Source organism: Pleurodeles waltl, chromosome 9 (genome assembly GCF_031143425.1).
Source record: "Pleurodeles waltl isolate 20211129_DDA chromosome 9, aPleWal1.hap1.20221129, whole genome shotgun sequence".
Lineage (NCBI taxonomy): Eukaryota > Metazoa > Chordata > Amphibia > Caudata > Salamandridae > Pleurodeles > Pleurodeles waltl.
This window is the reverse complement of record NC_090448.1, coordinates 501,355,060-501,372,874: the sequence shown is the minus strand read 5'-3', so window position 1 is coordinate 501,372,874 and position 17,815 is coordinate 501,355,060. Positions and strand designations below refer to the sequence as shown.

The 17,815-nt window shown below is 45.1% G+C and overlaps 1 protein-coding gene across 1 annotated transcript in view; it reads right to left on the bottom strand.

Moving 5' to 3' along the window:
• ESR2 (estrogen receptor 2) overlaps positions 1-17,815 on the bottom strand; it is a 1,043,222-nt gene that overhangs the window by 460,321 nt on the left and 565,086 nt on the right. The window lies entirely within an intron of this gene.

Genomic DNA, 17,815 nt, shown 5'->3' with positions numbered 1-17,815 from the left:
GTAGGAGTCATGATTGTTGTATTGTGTTGTGGATATGCAAAATACTCTCATCCAAACTGGACACTCCAAATGGCACTCTCATTAAGGTAGCCGTACTGTCAAAACCAAAATCTAAGCGCCTGATTATGACTTTGGTAGTCCATGGACCGCCTTGGCAGCAATCCCATTGGTGCCTCTTTGGCTGTCAGACCTCCAGATTACAAGCAATGCGGTCGGACTGCCACAAGACTGCCGGCACCGCCCGCATCTGAGCAGCGCAGCTGAGATGGTGAAGACTGTGACAGTCAATGTTGGCAGTACCGGCAGTGGCACGGCCATGGGTATTACAACCTGCCTGATCATGGATCTTTTTATGATGGAGACCCAGCCATAAACAGGTCAGTGGACAGACAGGAAAAGGGTCCCAATACACAGCCCGAGGGAAATGAGCCCATGTAGGGTGAGGTAGGGGCCCATGTGGGCCCCCCTATGCCTGTGAAGTCTGTGGGTACACTGTGTGTCATGCACAACATGGTTCCTTGGGAATCTCTTCCTTGTGCCATTTTCCTCCTGCTCTATAGGGGGAACGTCCCCCTTCCATACATTATGCCTGGTGTAGGCATAATGTGGCGCAAAGGTTTACAAAATGGTGCAATGCATGCATTGCATCACTTTGTAACTATGGTGCTTGTAAAAAGCCACTTTAGTGCCGCCTTAGCGTCAATAAAATGACGCTATAGCGGCGCTAAGGTATCGCTGGGGCCTCTTAAATCAGGCCCTAAGTCTCTTACCTCATGTTGCTTCATCTACAACCACCAGTAATAGGGATTTCAAAATGCCTCTTTGTTTAGTGACATCTGGCTGGATTGCTAAATATATTGTAATATAATTCACAGGAAGGTGTCACAATGGCTGAAGCAGTCCCAGCATTTCAAATTGAATACATTGGCAAAAGCATTAGTTTGTCAATCACAAATAGATAAATGTATGGCTCATCCAGGGCACGTTTTATGTGCCTTGACAGAGTATATGTGTGTATGCCAAATTTAGGGGATGTGAAATTCACATAATTTTCTTTTACATTATGTAACATTTTGGAGAAATGATGCGAAGGATAAATCCACTATTCTACCAAAAATACTCCTTCATTTTCCAAGCTCCAACCTAATTTCTCTAATTTTGCCAATCCCATGTCCTTTTAAGTTGGGTACTTTGTGTCACTTATTAGGAAATCTTAGGCTTGCACCCCTGAATATTATTGATTATGCTATGCTCCTGAAGAGAGGGCACAAATCTTATTTCACAGTGTATGTAGAAATCAGAGTTCACGAATCTTCCAGATGTGTACACAAACAGGTCTTAATGTCATAATTCACATACAAATCTATTTCATATACTGCGCCTTCATTTGTTTTTTGGGGCCCTGAACCTAGCAAATATAAATCAAGTTGTTGCCCAATAAAAAGCACATAGCTAATTTGGAGAGTCTTACTTTGGTATAACCTTTTTCAAAGGAAAGACATCTATCTAATATTGTGGGAAAATGTAAACCATCTTGTTGGCTACAAAGAAAAGGTTAGTCCAGTTCATGTGCATTATCATGATCACTTGAGAAAGCTGAATCACAGGTAACACTTATATTTCAATCAGTCAAAAATCACTCCCAAACAATGAAGTGTATCACATATGATGTCTTCTCTTTCTTGCTTCAGTCCTGAGGCATGTCTACCCCCACTAGAAACATCCAAAAAAAGACATGGTTCACTCAAAATGAGATGTGACAGAGTGGGGAGCCAAGGACTTGAGAAAACCCACTGAATGTGAGAAACGTTCTCTCTAGCAGTGGTGGGTCCAGCATTAGGAGTCAATCCATGTTCATTGATTCTGGGTGTTAGATCTGCCATCTTTAGGATGGCATTCCTCCAAAGTGTGTGCCTTCACTCCTCCTGCTTTGCCGGAACTCATTTTTGTTGGCCTTAGGACTTTTACCAGTGTTAAAGTGCTACTGTTCACTCCCTAAAACATGGTAAAATAGACCTACACTTGATTGGCACAGTTAATTTACTTATAAGTCCCTTGTAAAGTGGTACAACATGTACCTAGGACCTGTAAATTAAATGCTAGTAGTAGGTCTGCAGCACCTATTGTCCCACCCACTCAATTAGCCTTATAAATCATGTCTGCCGTTGCAGACTCTGTGCAGTTTTAAACTGCCAATTTGACCTGGCAAAATAAACCTTTTGCCTGTCCAGAAACTCCCTTTTAATGCAAATAAGTCATCCCTAAGATAGACCCTAAACAGCCCATAGGGCAACGTGCATTGTATGTAGAAAGTTGGACGTTTACCTGTAAGTTTTACATGTCCTGGTAGTGAAAAACGCACAAATTCGTTTTTATCTACAGTTAGGCCTCCCCCTACCCTATTATAAAATTGGGTTGCCTTATTATTATATTTATTAGGAGATATCTTTTGTTTTGGAGCAGATATAAGTATCATGTCTGGTGTTGAAATAATTGTAATTTTAAAACCTCTTTAATGGTAGAGTTAGATTTTAAGTCACAATTCTGAAAATGGCACTTTTAGAGAGTTGTGATTTTCTCTTCCTGACCATTTGGTGCCTGCAGCCTGTATCCTGGGTCACATGACTGTGATTAGCATGGCAGTTGAACTTTGTGTATTCCTTCCAGACAGTGAAACAAATGGGGACTAGGTATTAGCAGAGTGGGCCATCCTGCCAGGATGGGAGGTGTGCAGTTGTGCACTGTACACACTTACATTTCAAAGGAGTTTTCTCAGCACATTCACAAAGTATTTCACACTAGCCTTTTTTCACTGCAGACATCCTGGGACCAGGGCAGGGAGTTTCTTTCACTTCAAAGCTGGCACCAGGTATAAAAATACGACACTTCACTTCTGGACCTGCAGAGGACTTCTAGAGGAGTTTTCTGCTGCTTAAGGGCTGACGTGCACTTCAAAGTACTGCCCTGCTGCTTCCAGAGGACTGCCCTGCTGCTTGAAACCTTCCTTGTGCCCTCAGACGACTGACCTGCTGAGTGTTACCTGCCTTTCTGCTTGAATCTAGGACTGCCAGAGTGACTCCTAGGGCTAGCTGGCTGATCTCCTCTTCAGAGCTACAGGGACATAACAAATTTTAACAACTTGAACCCTGGACCTGGTCTGAAGTGAGTCTTTAAGTGAGCTGTACCCTCCAAGTGGTGCCCACCCAGTCCTGGACCCATGGAAGTGATGCTAGAGGTGCCTAAACAGGCAAAATCCAAAACTTGGGACTTAGAAAAATTCCAGCCTAAAAGTGCTACATAATCAATGGAAGACCAGGACCTACCTGCTTGTCGATTCACCAAAGTGCATCACCAGTCGGCCTGACTTCATGGTAGCTTCCACTACACTCTTCTCTACAGCAGCAAATCCTGTTCAGTGGCTACTAGGAGAAGTGGTATTTGGCCTAGTTGTGATCTTCCACTTCCCAAAATGTTATAAAGTCTGAGTGCACACATTTTCACCACAACCTCGTCCAGTGGCTCTCCTACTCCTTCACTTCCTTCTCCAATATCACTGGCTGTTTTGCTCTGCTCACCTTTACCTTCTTAGACAGTTTTCTTCAAAATGTCTTCTATATCCAAAGGTATGCTGAGACCAAGCCCATCCACTTTGTGCACCTGAACCACACTCCATCATGGTCAACCATAACTTTTGCCTTTGTACCAGTCTCGTGCAAGTAGAGCCCTGGAGCCCTTAAATGTTGTGCTGCTAGTATCTGATCGTCAAACCTTCCTCTCCAGAAATGTTGCAGAACATTTGTATTCTTCCATCCTGAGACACTTCCCTCCAGGCACTCAACTAATCAAAGACCTACCAGGACTATCACCCATCCAGATCCCAGTGCAGGCGCATCCAATCACTCATCCTTCCTGCCTGAGCCACAGGACACAATGTTAGTTATATTAATTGTGTCAGTCCTGAAAGTCCTCCTTGAGAACTACAAAAGCACCTCCAAAAATGAAACCCAGTCACCATATACACTCTTCAAAGATGCAGTCTTTGTGAGCACTTCCAAGAATAATATAAACTATCTTACTCAGCCTCATCCCAGATTGTTGCATATTGTTTTCACCACTTAAGAAATCAGTTTTGGCCTCCTTTCTGAAAGTGTTAGATTATTCCTTTCAAATTGTGCTGTTTTCTAACAAAATGGCATCAACACCTTGAGATCAGGTTACAAATGGATTTTAGGAATGAATGCATTAAACCACTGAGTTTTAGTTGTCACTAAATTGTGCTACATTGTAGGACTCGGTGGTCAGTACCCTTGTCATTCAAAACAATAATTTATGATGAATGATAGATGGTAGGAAAATACTCAAATTTGTCAGTGGATTGGTTCCTTCAGGATGTTAGAGACGTTAGTTTAATGACATCTGAAGCTCTGAAATTCCTTGCCCTTGAAGCTCATCCTGTAGCACTGCAGTAGCAATAGCTCAAAATGTTTTTCTTGCTCTTTACTAAGCTTTAACAGGTGTGGCAAGCAATTTAAGCATGGTGAACTCATGGTGCCAATACTGTAAAGCCCCTGCCACATTCTCTGGAACTACAGCTTCATACGTGTGATTAGCAGCAGGTGTTACTGAATAACATGGCTGTTCCTGTGCATGGAAGAAATATTCCCCAATCCAAGATGCCCACCATCCACATGACCAACCAAACCAAAATGGCCCCATATTACATGACAGCTAAATTAAACACAATCGCTGCAACAATAACAGATAATCTGGCCTGTCCCGTTCCAGGATAGGGACATTTGAACCAATGGTACAGTAATCCTTTGGTCTTCAAGAAGCAGTGCTTATTTTTTAAGAGATCTTGGATCCTTCACCTTGGCATCTAACTACTTCATCTACTGTATGGTTGGCATTGTTTACTTCCTGCTAAACATATGCACCACAAGGTACTGCTACTCTGTTTGACACAGCTTCTTCTTTACTTATCATACAGGATACAATAGCCTTTAAGGAGGACGCTTTAGGTCCCAGTGTGCACAGCGTCAGGAGGCCCCCTCATTGCCAGATGGAAGAGGAGGAGTCCTGCTCTCACGGGGTATATATTGCTGGAAGGAACCCGGCTGCATGGGAAACGGGCGACATATAAGTAGGGGATTCCAGGTCCAAGTTCACGGCGGTAGGAGGCACTCGCGCTCCCAGGTATAAGGGTAGGCGCACTGCTGCCAATCGCTATATAGCACTTTGAGGAGCCCTGCTTCATGGGTCACGACAGCCATTGAGGAGGGGACTCCAGGTCCTAGAGTACACAGTGCCAGGAGGAAGGAGCGGAGCCCTGCTGCTATGCGCTATATAGTGCAGTAAGGAGCCCCGCTTAGCCAAGGGGTGGCCCGTGCTGCGCCTGGCAGCACCAGGAAGAGGAAGGGCAGGGCCATCCCACTTGCTCTGCTTGCTTTATCGGGTGAGCACTGACCACTAAGCCTGTGTTCATAGTTCTGGAGTTGTGGTGTGAGTCTTTGTGTGAACTGACAAAACTCCAGCAATGCAAGGAGTCTCCAGTAGGGAAAAACCCTGTGTCAAATTGATGCCTTCTCTGCCCAGGTGGTGAAATGTTATGCTGACGCAGTGAAATTGCAGAATGATGTAGTGATGTTGTAAATTTCCCTGCATCAGTTCTGCATGGCTTTTCCTGTGGGAACACCTACCCTGTATACATTTTACCTGGCGCAGATAAAATGTGACACAGGGCTTTACAAACTGATGTATTGGACCCAAAGCGTCAGTTTGTAAGCAGTGTAGTGCATTCCTAGTGCCACCTCTGTCAAAATAAAATGACACAGCGGTGGTGAAAAGGGCTTGTAAATGAGGCCCTAAGTTTTATAAGGGGCATAAAGCCCTGTGCCGGGTACGTGCTCTTGTAACAAGGTATTCCCTAGGCTAGAAATTCATGTGCAGAAACAGACAGGCCTTTCAGACATCCCCATGACATCAGCTCCATCCTCCCCCACCATTACTATTGGTTCATCCAAAGGAGTTTGGGAATCTGATCAAGGCACCATGGTTTTATCCTCATCTCATCAGGGATCTGCTGAGACTGACCTGCCAAGCCCTAGTGCCAGCGGAAAAGTGTCCTGGTCCAGGCTCCTCATGACGTTGATTGCATGGACAACATTATGAACACGGCTGTACAGCTCAATACCGAAATCAAGGTTGTTAAAGAGGGAGTGTGTCCTTGAACGCAAAGGTGCTGGACCATATTGGAATTAGCACTTATATGACTGTTAAATTAAGAGAAAGAGAGCCCTGTTTTAACCCTCCTGGTGTCAATAACCCAGCCTTTCATCCAAACAGTTTTACCAGACCTGGGGCAGAAGTGCAGAATGGCCATGTAAGTGAAAATTATTATTCTTTTCCTACTGGCAGGGCTACCATATCTATACAGATGCCTGTCACAGGCCCCGCTTTATCCCTTTCATCCACAAAGCAAGGGGGTTTTCAATGAGGCGGGAACACTAATAGTGAGCAATCCAATATGGCTAATCCTACCATTCCCCTGCACTTACAGGTAGTGACTCCCAGAATGGCTAGTGTCATGCACACTCATCCTGAGGCCCCCACTGGGGCCCAATCACCATGCTTGTTGGAGTCTCATTATGGGGATCCCCCATAGGAGTAATTTCTTAGATCTTCCTCCTGACTGCACCCCATACGTGGTTATGATAGGGGATATTCCTCCACTTGGAATGAACACTTATGAGGGTTTCTTACAAATTAAGAATAAAGTGTGCCATTGGATATCCATGAGGGTTAGCGCACACGCTAATATTTACACACAGATAAATATGGTTTGTCGGGTGTGGTGGTTGGTCATGGCCCTAAGTTGTTAAAAGGTGACTGTGTTGTGGTAAATTTAACAACAGATGGACTGCTTTTAGAATTTTGGCTTCACCTAGGGCCCAGAGAGATCAGGCATTGGGTTGTAACCCTTGGGTTTCTTTTATAAGCCAGGTTTTGATCCTGGGCTGAATGGTTCCCATCAATCCCGGGTACATCAGGTCCCTCAATCCCAACACATACAAAGCAAGCCCAGTAGTGAGCAACCTGTTCTTTCCGCTCCCCCTACCTCGGGGGGGGTGCAGCCCCCAAACTCATGGCCACTCTCAAGGTTATCTTAGGATCACCACAAGCCACCTCTGGGTATGACTGTCCCTGTCAAGTCTTTTGATAGGTTTGAGATTTTTGACACCTTTGAGGAAGTAGATTGACTATCTTGTTTGAATCTTGGAGTTGATACAAAAGATACAGCAGATGAGCTGGAGGGTTGCCCTTTAGTACCATATAGTGGTGACAGTTGAGGTTTCTTTTCTGGAATATTGCTGGGTCGGAAGCTAAGATTAGAGACTGGAATTGGCAGGATTTTATTAATTCATTTAATATTTTAGCCTTTCAGGAAACCTGGTTCCTTAAAGCCACTACTTTTTTGGATGGTTGTGCCCACTTTTTTGCCAGCCAAGGCAGGGTTAGACATTTTACTCTCTTTAGCTTTGAACTGAGTAATGACCAAGGCAGAGGCAAAACATTTTTATGTAGGGGCGGTATCGCTCACCTTCTTGGGCGTGGTCATGGGTGATTTGATATTCATCCATGCTCTGGGCCCCGTTTTGCTTTTCAGAACTCTCTGGAAGATGATGAGTCGTCATATGCCCATTTTGAACACTCCCCCCAAGGGGATTGTTGTCATGGACCTTTTTACATGTTTATCCCCTAACCTTCTGCGTTCTTCCTCCTATTCTTTCTGACCACTTTTTGTTGGCTCTAGGACTCTGAGCACTTTATCACTTTGACCAGTGCTAAAGCGCAGGTGCTCTCCCTTCTAAAATTTGTATGATTAGCTTCCACCTATTTGGCACATTTAATTTGCCTGGAAGTCAGTTGTACAGTGGTATCCTTATCCCCAGGGCCTATACACCAAATGCTACTAGTAGGTCTGCACCATAGCTTACGCAACCTACGTCTCAGGCCTGCTACTGCAGGGCCTGCGTGCACAGTTTACGCCACAGGGACCTGGCACCCAAATTTACTTGCCAGGCCTCGAACTCCCCATTTACTACATATAAGTCATCCCTAAGGTAGGTCCTAGCTAGCCTTATGGGCAGGGTGCTCTGTGGGTAAAAGGCAGGGCATGTGCCTGGTTGTGTGGCCTGTCCTGGTAGTGACAAACAGCCTACTTTGTTCCTCACTACTGTGAGTGCTGCCTTTCTCATAAGATAGCCTTGGAAAATGCCCTACCTTATGTCTAGGTGGTATTGTCTAATCTATGAGGAGTAGCGTAGGCATATTTGGTATGGTTGTAATGGTAGTGAGAAAGGCTTCTTACTGGGTTAGGTGGAATCTTTATTACCATTATAGAAATGCCACTTTTAGAACTTGGGCCTTTCTCTGTGCTTATGATTCTGGTATTTTGCAGCTTACCACCAATCCACGTCTGGGGCACAGTGACAGCTGGGATTTGTGCATACGTTTTTAGACAGCCTGTACACAGGGAGGGTGGCGGTGTCACAGAGGTGCATCTGCATATTGATTGGTCTTCCTGGGCTGAGAGATGGAAAGGTGGGGCACACCTGCATTTGTAAAGGTTGTGCCCAAAGGTCTCGTTTACCCCCACTGATGATTGGAGCCGGTGCTGGAGGAGAAAGGGGCACTCCTGGAACCCCTTCTCCCCGTTTTGTGGAGACTGCGCATAATGAGCATAAGTACAGGGGATCTTCCCTCTATATTTGGGGCACATAAGTGGACAACTTAACTGGACACTGGATGCTGCTGGAAGGACTTGCAGGAACCACCTTGAGACTTCTGCTGTTTTGCTGACCTGTGACCTGCTAGGTTACTCATAGGGACTGCCACCAATTGGGAACACTTGTGTAGGCCTGTTTGTTTGGGCCTTGCAGCACTGTGCCCCCATTGCTGTCTCCAAGGGCTGAGTGGTGTACCCCCTTTTCCACTGCCTGGTCCCATTTTCAAGAGCATGTAGATCACTTTAGTTCTTCTTTGACTAAGCGCTGAATTTTATTTGTGCCCCAAGCGTGGGAAAATCTATGCATCCGACTTTGACTAAGCGTGTGAATGACGCTTTCATTTTACTCCTTTGGTGCAAAGCAGTGCCTGTGTCATCCGCTGTTGGCCTCCCCTCAACCTTTCTGACATGGGAGAGGTTGCAAGGAGCAGAGGAGCTAGTGGGCACAATTGTGATTCGGTGGGGTTTTCCAGGGTACAATCAGGAACTGCTTTCTGGGGAAGTCAAAGACGTGACCTGGGCGGGTTTGAAGGGGCTGCCGCGCTTTCATGAGGAGGCACCGTGCCCGTGGAAGTAGTGTCGTCACCTGCCAATCAGGAAGGACAGAGGACCTTCCTGCAAGTCGGACGGGGTGACCAAACAGTGCGCCCCAAGGTGTGGAATCCGCTCGGCTGAGGTGCAGTGTCCCGAGGAGGGGCGAAGCCAGTTAGAGGTGCTCTGCTTTCCTCTCTTAGCACCAGAGTCGGTAGGAGCAGCCTGACCCCCTCCCCCCATGGTCACAGGGCTGCATTTCTGATAGCAGCAACTCCCACAAGGAGATGTGTCCCTGTCTACCTCAGATACAATAGGTGCACCAGAGACTCTGCACCTTGCCTGGTGGGTCTGTGTCTACCGTATACCTTGTGTAGGAAGCGCAGACACGCTACAACCATCCAGTGTACGGTGTTTTTGGCGGTTTAAATTCTGCATTAGTGTGCTTCATTTCCAGGTACATTCAGGATGATGCCTTGGTGTTCATGATAACATTTTTAGGACATGTGCCATATGGGGATGTTTCATTTTATGTGCGTTCATAAGGAAGTCCTTGCATCCCTGATAATATGGTCATTGTGATATGTGCATTTATGGTAAAAATGACAAACTGACTACTGCTTGTGTTGCAGAATAACCAGCAACCTATATATTTACCTGACTCCTGCTTATTGTATTGCAGAATACTAGTAACTTGTGTGATTTTCTGACAACTGCTTGTGTAGCAGGATATTACTGGCCTGTTGTGTTTGGGCTAATGATGTTTTAAGCAATACAGTTTATCTTTATATAACTTGTTGTTGTGTTTCCTTTGTGGTGTATTGATTGTGGCACATGTGTTGGGTGTTGTGCAAATGCTTTACACATTGCCTCTGGGATAAGCCTGACTGTTCGTGCCACGCTACCAAGGGGGTGAGCAGTGGTTATCTTAAGTGTGTAACTCCCTCGCCCTGACTAGAATGGGTGGGTTCTGCCTGGCTTAGGTGCATACCCTAGCTAACCACGACCCACATTTCTAACAGGGGTCAGTTGAATCTTTTGGCACATTCACAGAATTTGATTATACCCAGCAACCAGGTTCATATCACTTATTGATATCACTGTCAAGGTCCTGGGGAAGGTGGTTCTTAAGAGATTGTCACATTGGGATATGGAGAAAAATATTATAGACTCCCAGTATGGTTTCAGGCCCTATTTGGGCACTATCGATCAGTGTCTAAACTTATAACTCTTGATTCCGAAATATACAGTGACTAAAAGGGGGTTCTCTTTTTGGGGTTTTATGGATGTCTCCTCGGCCTTCGATTGGATGAATCGCTCAAAGTTGTGGTCATTGTTGTTGTCCATAGAGGTGGAATGAGATCTGGTCTCTATTTAGGCAGACCTCCATATGGACATGTCTGCCTCAGTCAGATTTAGGGAGGATAGTCTCTGTACCAAACATTTTCGCATCACCAGAGGAGTGAGACAGGGAAGTATTTTGGCCCTTTTTTTATTTACCATTTATAATAATGGGCTAGAGGCTTCTTTGCTGAGAGTGCAATGAGCTCCCCCCCGGGCGGGTACACAGGCATTACCTGTTCTCTTATATGCAGACTTATGTCAAGGACGGCACTAGGCTTTGAATGACTTCTTGACTCTTATGTAGAGTTATTGGTGGACCTGGATCTCTCTGTGAGTACTACAACATGTTTTGTGATGGTTGCAGTGGCAAAACCAGCTAAAATCAAAGGTCGTGTCTGCCTTAACGCCAAGATCTCTCAAGTTCGACCTTTCACCTATTTGAGTATTTTGTTTGACTAGAAGTCTTCCTGGGGCCCTTCTATCCTCTTGAAAAGGCTTGAAATGGCTTACACTAACCAGACTGTATAGCTTGGTCCTGGATTTTAGCTTAAGGGTGGCCACTAAACCTATAAAATCCTTGATTAACATCTACAAATCTAAGGGTGTCTCTGCAACTTGTTATGGCAGTGACATTTGATGGTCCTGGGACTGTATCCCTATCCAATTAGAGGAAAACAAATTTGTTATGCAGGTGATGGGGGTACCTCAAAGGAACCCTACATTTGTGCGGTATGAGGAACTTTGATATATCAAGGACATCAACAAACTAAGGCCCGTATGATATTGGCTTTAGCTATGGTGCAAGAGGAAGACTGAACTTAATAGGCTCATAGTCAAGGCCTGCCTCTCTCTGGATAACTCTAAGGCAATTCTCTGGCTGAACTCTACTAAGTCTGAATTAGCAGCCTTGGGCTGCCCCAGCTTATTCTCTCATCCAAAAGTGATTGTTAAGGATGACTTGTCATGGGTCAAACAGAATTTCCTTCAGCACCTTTCTCCTATTAGGGAGGGTCTTGAAATGTGGAAACCAGCTGTCCAGGCATATTATTTGACAAAATCAGCCAACTCGAACAATACTTTACCTGGGTTACTAAAGTTTACTACCAACAGCTCTTAACCAGGTTTAGGATGAACTCCTTCCTCCAAATAATCAGCTTTCCTAAAGAATGGGGTGCTGATGGTACCTTAGGTCCATGAATGTGTGGTTATACTTCAGCCCAGACTATCACCCATGTAGAATGTTCTGCACTTTATACACCATTCCCAGGTGAAAGTTTTTGGTTCCTGTATAGAGGGCGGATGATTTTAAGCAAGTAAAGCCTGCAATGTTGTTTCTTCTTCTGTTGGGGAGCTTCGCACCTGCGTACATATGGGCCATTTTTTAAGTTGCATTGTCAAGATGTGAGGGGCTGGGCCATAATCCCGGCCAATAGAGGTTGGTGAACCTTGTTTGCTTTTGGACCTCAATCAATTTATGACTTTAACAACACCCTGATATTTTTATTGTTCTGCAAAGTGTATTTGGTCTTAAAAAGTCTTACTCTCGGTTTTGTGTTTTATGTAATTTTATGTTCTTAAATCTTTCATAGTTATGTGTTTTAACTCAAAACAGAATATATCTATCTATTTACTCATCATCCGTAAACACCACACATCTGCCATCATCTCTTGGCTTGCCCATTTAATTCCTCTGTTCCTATAGTAGTGTCATGATCAGTGTTTTACCGCATTCTATCATCTGTGTCTGTTTGCCAACAACCAGCCTGACTATTGCATCAGAAACAGAGTTTGTAACCATCATTTTAGAGTAATTCCACCAGACAAAGCGAATAAGAATGGGTCTGCTGTGTGAGAATGTTTGGGAATAGAAAAACTGTAGAAAGTAATCTCTTCACCTGGGTGGCAGGAAGAGATGCTCTAATATTAGGTCAATCACACAGGTGCTTGAGACCTGTTGTATTCTATTCTGTGGGCTTTAATCACGCCCATCTCAAGCCCATCACTTTTATTTATTTGTGGGATTGCCTTTAAAAAATCCCTTCATGTCATTGCTCCATGCTTTACGTTTGTACCACCATTTGGCAGTTTTGTTAAGAACCTCGACACAGATCCTGTTACCAGTCACATCTCATTTGTTTTTCATTTGAGCTCATGGTGGCAATGGCACTTTCACGTTTTACACAGTGCAATGGGCAGTAGTGGTGCATTTTGCATGACTGCCAGTTACTTCTCATTGTTTATTTTGTTTTCCATTCTCGCTCATAGCGGCCGTGGTGCTTTCACGTTTTACACAGCACAAACTTGTTCGGCAGTATTGGAGTGCTTTGCATGACTACTGTTCGAAATGGGGTCCCTAGTTGGCAGTCGGTTTGCACCCTGTCCAAGTAGGGACCATCACTCTAGTCAGGATAAGGGAGATACCTGCTCAGATAACCCCTGCTCACCTCCTGGTAGCTTGGCACGAGCAGTCAGGCTTATCTCAGAAGCAATGTGTAAAGCATTTGCACATAACACACAGTAACACAGCGAAAACACTACAAAAGGACACCACACCAGTTTTTGAAAAAAAACCAATATGAATCTATATAAAACAAGACCAAAACTATAAAAATCTGCCATTCAGTAATAAAGATATGACTACTGCAAGATTTAACTTAAAAATATAGTTCCTTCAAGTCGATAGCTCCACCAGGGGGTAACATGGCGTTGTGATCAACAAAACCAACAATTCAGGCCAGCCGCGGCATCGCGGGCCAGCTACAGTGTCAGGAAGAACCGCAAACAGTACCTTGGATTTGCAAGGCATCATGATCCTCGTGTGAGCTCTGAAGAGCGGCGTCGCTGGCGTCACAGTGTCGATTTCGTAGTCGGTGCCGGAGTCGCCGGGCCGCTGAAGTCACACGCGTTGCAGATTGAACTCCGGGCTGATGAAGTCAGGATCGTTGGTGTAGATGGTGTCAGGGCTGCGGTGCGAAGCTGGACGATGCAACGTTTGGTGCCAACAGGTCATTGTACAGGCAGTGGCTCAGTGACAGAATCCAGCGGTGTTGGTGAGACCAGGGCTGCGGTGTGAAGCGGGGCTGTGCGATGTGTGGTGTCACCAGGTCACAGTGCAGGCAGCGGCGTCATCCATGCTGAAGCGCTGTCGTTGGTAGGCCCAAGTTGGCCGTGCGGGGGGCGGTGCTTCGTGACCCTCACGAGCGGTGTCCACAGGACACGGTGCGGGCAGGAATGCCTGGTGATGACACTGGAGTCATTGGTGCTGGCGTTGGTTGACTGGGGCTGCAGTGCGGGACAAGCAGTGCTTTGTGTACCTCACAAGCGGTGTCCACAGACCAAGGTGCAGGCAGTGGCACTGGTGTCAGCAGGAACGGTGTTGTCAGGGATGCCCAGGCTGCAGTGTGAGCAAGGCAATGCTGGAGTGCAGGGTCCACAGGTCACGGTACGAGCAGCGGCTCGGTGAAGTCGTCCGATGATGACTTCAGTGAGACCAGGGTCACAGTGCAAAGCGGGGCAGTACAGCTCCATGCGGCATCTGCAGGTCACGGTGCAGACCAAAGACATTGCGTTGCAGTGGTTACTCATCTTGAACAGCACATAACACACTATTCCCAGTGCTGCAGGTTGAGGAAACTGAAGTCTTTGGGGCCCCTGATACTTCCAACAGGAGGCAAGCTCAACTCCAAGCCCTTGGAGAACTCTCACAAGCAGGATACACAGCAAGGTTCACCCTTTGCTCTTTTTTAAGGCAGAAGCAGAAGCTGCATGCCAATCCAGCAAAGCAACACAGCAAAGGGACAATGATCCTCCTCCAGCTCTTCAGCTCTTCTCCTTGGCAGAGGTTCCTCTTGATTCCAGGAAGATTTTAAAAGTCTGGGATTTTGGGTCTTCTTGTTATATCCCCTTCTGCCTTTGAAGTTGGCAAACTTCAAAGCAATGTCTCAAGTGTTTGCAAGATCCTTCCTTGTCTAGGCCAGGCCCCGGATGCACACGAGGGAGTTGGAGACTCATTGTGTGAGGGCAGACACAGTCCTTTCAGGGGTAAGTGACCACTCCTCCCTCCACTCTAGCTCAGATGGCTCATCAGAATATGCAGATTATACCTCAGCTTCTTTTGTGTCACTGTCTACAGCCCTACTGTTAAACTGACCCAGACAGGGAGTCCACAAACAGGCAGAGTCACAGGATGGTTTAAGCAAAACAATGCCTACTTTCTAAAAGTGGCATTCTCAAACTAACAATCTAAAAACCAACTTCACTAAAAGATGTATTTTTAAATTGTGAGTTCAGAGACCCCAAACTCCATAATTCTATTTGCTTTCAAAGGGAATCTGCACTTTAAAGTTGTTTAAGTTGTTTAAAGGCAGCCCCATGTTAACCTATGCAAGAGATAGTCCTTGCAACAGTGAGGACTGAATTTATCATTATTTCAATGTTAGGACATGTGACACACATCAGTACATGTCCCACCCTTAACATACACTGCACCCTGCCCATGGAACTACCTAGGGCCTACCTTTGGGGTGCCCTACATGTAGTAAAAGGGAAGCTTTAGGCCTGGTAAGTGGGTAAACTTGCCAAATTAAATTGGCAGGTAAAAACTGCACACACAGACTCTGCAGTGGCAGTTCTCAGTCATGTTTTCAGGGCTACTAATGTGGGTGGCACAACCAGTGCTGCAGGCTCACTAGTAGCATTTGATTTACGGGCCCTGGGCACGTCTACTGCACTTTACTAGGGACTTACTAGTAAATCAAATAGGCCAATCATGGATAAATCAATCAACAATACAATTTATATAGGGAATACTTGCACTTTAGCACTGATCAGCAGTGGTAATGTGCGCAGAGACAATAAACCAGCAAAAACAGAAGGTCAGAAGGAAAAAAGACAGGGGAGATACACCAAAAAGCTGCCAGGTCTAACAACTACCAGTTAAATCTCATTGTTTACTTTGTTTTTCATTCACACTCATGGTGGCCATGGCGCGTTCAAGCTTTACACAGCGCGATGGGAAGTTTTGCAGCGCTTTGCACGACTACCAGTTACTTCTAATTGTTTATTTTGTTTTTCATTCACAGTCATGGTGGCCATAGCGCTTTCACGTTTTACACAGCGCAAACATGATCAGCAGTATTTGAGTGCTTTGCATGACTACCAGTCACTCTCATTGTTAACTTTTTTTTTCATTTGCCCTCATAGTGGCCATGGCGCTTTCAAGTTTTACACAGGACAGTGGGCAGTATTGGAGTTCCCTGCATGACTACCAGTTACTTATCATGGTTTATTTTGTTTTTCATTTGCACTCATGGTGGGAATAGTGCTTTCACATTTTACACAGCGCAAACTTGATTGGCAGTATTGGAGAACTTTGCATGACTACCACTTACTTTTCATTGTTATCTTTGTTTTTCATTCGCGCTCATGGCTGCCATGTTGCTTTCAAGTTTTACACAGCGCAAACTTGATCAGCCGTATTGGGGTGCCTTGCATGACTATTAGTCACTTCTCATAGTTTATTTTGTTTTTCATTCACACTCATGGCAGCCATAGTGCTTTCACCTTTTACACAGCCCGAACTTGATCAGCAGTATTGGAGTGTTTTGCATGGCTACTAGCTACTTCTCATTGTTAGCTTTGTTTTTCATTCATGCTCATGGTGGCCCTGGCACTTTCAAGTTTTACACAGCATGTACTTGATCAGCAGCATTGGAGCGCTTTGCGGGACTGCCAGTTACTTCTCATTGTTAACTTTGTTTTTCATTCACACTCATGGCGGCCATGCTTTGCATGAATACCAGTTACTTCTCATTGTTTATTTTGTTTTTCATTTGCACTCATGGCGGTTATAATGCTTTCATATTTTATACAGCACGATGGACTGTATGGGAGAGCTTAGCGTGACTACCAGTTACTTCACAATGTTTCTTAGCTACCTCCTGTCACAGTTACAGAGAGGCCAGTACATCCCGTTTGCGCGCAGCTTATAAAATGGCAGAGAAAAGCTTGTTTACCTATAGTTAAGCACTTTCATTTTCTTCAACATTGTATAGTTCTGTGATACCCTATCCTTGACAATTTTTGTTTCACTGTTTCTCACGAAAAGTTCCCTTTTGTTACACATGGTCTTGCAGAGCTGCTTTCTCAGTGGAATTATGTGGCACAAAAAGACAAAATTATGAGGCAGGGTTGACCCATTTATGTGGCAAAAAAAAGTCAAATTATGCATTTAGAACACCAATAGCTCTAACTCTTGTAAATGCGAGACCTACTGCATTGCACATGCTTGTTTCCTTCTAGCCGTCCATTAAGGCATGGTGACCCAGTGGGCGTACATGTCTCAACTGGGCCAATGGGATAATGGCATGTCCCCCGCAAGATTGAGCCTCTGATGTCCACACGTGGTGTGTGTTCTGTGATTGGCCATGCATGCCAGGTCTGGGAGAGACTCACCACTGTGCCTTGCAAATTCCACACAAATTACATTAAGAAAAGTCTAGTCAAATAGTGGGTGGTGCTTTTCATACGGCACCGGCTAAGCAGATTCAGCACTTATATCTAAATGAAACAGGGGAAGAACTGGATTGGCATACAGCATGACACATGCTAATTTGGCTGACCTCACTACAGGGCATATTTAAAAGTCCCTAGCGTCATTTTTTTTACGCTAAGGCGGCACTAAAGTGGTATTTTCCCCGCGCCATATTTACAAAGTGGCGCAGTGCATTGTATGCAAGGGGGCGTTCCCCCATTAAGGGGACAGAGAAAGTGGCGCAAGGAAATCTAAGAGAGTTCCTGGCACCATTTTTTTGGCACTTTTAACGCCTACTCAGAGCAGGCGTTAAAAGGGGGCATTATCTATAACGGGCCCCTATGTACTCTGCAGGAGTAGCGCCAAATGTTGGCGCTGCTCCTGCAGAGTACATCAATAGCTTAAGAAAAAATACGCTATTGCCCCCTACCCTCTGCCATCGTGAGTGAGAGCCAAGATTTGGTGTGACTAATTATCTTTTATGTAATCGTACTCATGTACTAATGTGTGAAATGATTTAATGATAAAAATTAATATTGACACAATATGTGCCTTTTTATTGGCCACCATCGAATGTAAGGCCTGCACATGTTTTTATAAATAATGGATTAACGCTGTCA